The sequence below is a fragment of the Propithecus coquereli genome, unplaced genomic scaffold, assembly GCF_000956105.1.
Source record: "Propithecus coquereli isolate 6110/MARCELLA unplaced genomic scaffold, Pcoq_1.0 Scaffold669, whole genome shotgun sequence".
NCBI classification, from domain to species: domain Eukaryota; kingdom Metazoa; phylum Chordata; class Mammalia; order Primates; family Indriidae; genus Propithecus; species Propithecus coquereli.
Genome location: NW_012152718.1, coordinates 535,574 through 537,672, shown reverse-complemented (window position 1 = coordinate 537,672; position 2,099 = coordinate 535,574).

The window sequence follows — 2,099 nt, the reverse complement described above, 5'->3', positions numbered from 1 at the left end:
CACTAGATCTTACTCCTTCTATCTAACTGTACTTTTGTACCCATCAACCTCACTTCATCCTCCCCAGCCCCCATACCTTTCCCAACCTCTGGTAATCACCAGTCAACTCTATACCTCCATAAAAGCCACTTTTTTACCTCCCACATGTGAGTGAGAACATTTGGTATTTGTCTTTCTGTGCCTGGCTTATTTCATTTAACATAACAACCTCCAGTTTCATTCATGTTGCTGCAAATGACAGGATTTAATTCTTTTTTTATGATTGAATAAATACCCCATTATGTATTTGTACCTCATTTTCTTTATCCATTCATCTGTTTATGGACACATAGTTTGATTCTATGTCTTGGCTATTGCGAATACGGCTGAAATAAACATGGGAGTAAAGATATCCCTTCCCTATATTGATTTCCTTTCTTTCGGATATATACTCAGCAGTGGGCTGGATCATATGGTAGTTATATTTTTAGTCTTTGGAAGAACCTCCATACTGTTTTCCATAATGGCTGTACTAATTTACATTACCACCAACAGTGTACAAGTTGCCTTCTTTTTCCATATCCTTGCCAGCATCTGTTATATTTTGTCCTTTTGATAAAAGCTATTTTAATTGGGGTGAGATGATATCTCATTATGGTTTTGATTTGCACTTCTCTGATGATTATTGATGCTGAGCACTTTTTAATATACCTGTTGGCTATTTATATGTTTTCTATTGAGCAATACCTAGTCAGGTCTTTTGCCCATTTTTTAATCAGATTTTTTTTTAGTTCCTTATGTATTTTGGCTATTAATACTTTGTCTAATGAATAGTTTGCAAATATTTTCTCCCATTCTGTAGGTTATCTCTTTACTTTGTTGATTATTTCCTTTGCTATGCAGAAACTTTATTACATTGATATTAGGTTATTAAGTATGGAGTGTGCGATTTCCAATACTGAGTTTGACAGTTGCTATCTCTGACATTTCACTTTGACACTTCTTGTTTTATTTTTATTGTGAAGGTGCATCCTCAGTCTTTCAAATGCACATTTTGGCTTATGATTATCTTTCAAATTTTTTTTAGAGCAAGTTTTGTGAAACCATAGAAAAGTCAAAAATTTGTGTTATATTCAAATATGAGTTCCATTGTGCAACCAGTGTAGCACAGACAGCTCGAAATATCAACAAAGTGTTTGGGAAGGATCTTGACTGATGAATGTACAGTATGTCAATGGTTTGAGAAGTTCTGTTCTGGTGATTTTAATCTTGAAAATGAGCCACGTGGGTGACCTGAGACCAAGGTGGATAATGATGAGCTGAAAGCTGTAGTGGAAGCGAACCCATCTTAATCTATGCCTGAATTAGCAGCAAGGGTTGATGTTATTATTCCAACAATATTGGACCATTTGAAACATACGGGCAAGGTAAAGAAGCTGGATAGATGGGTACCACCTGAAATAAACAAGTCAGAAGAGAAATCGTCTCTCAGCTTGCCTTTCTTTGCTGTCACGACATAAAGGTGAATCACTTCTACATCATATTGTTATTAATACATGTGATGAAAAATGGATTCTTTTTGACAATCGCAAGCATTGGGCACGATGATTGGCTAAGGTGCCAAAACACAGTCTAAAACCAAATATTCATCAAAAAAAGCTAATGATGTCTGTTTGGTGGTCCAGCGCTGGTAATATCCACTACATCTTCATGAACCCTGGTCAATCTACTACAGCAAATGTCTACTGCAACCAACTGGACAAAATGATGAGGATGTTTGTGATTAAGCAGCTGAGATAGGTCCACAGAGACAGGCCGATTTTCTTGCAAGATAACTCTCGACCATATGTTGCACAAACAATGCTGCTCAAACTACAGAAGCTGAACTTGGGAACTCTCTGTCATCTGTGGTATTCACCAGACCTTGCATCAACTGACCACCAATTCTTCCAGGCTTTGGACCACTTCTTGCAAGGAAAAATATCCAATCCTCAACAAGCTGTGGAAAATGCCTTTCACGATTTCATTGCCACTCGCTCTCTAGGCTTCTTCGCTGCTGGCATAAACAAGCTACCATCAAGATGGCAAAATCGTGTTGATAGTTTAGGTGCATACTTTGA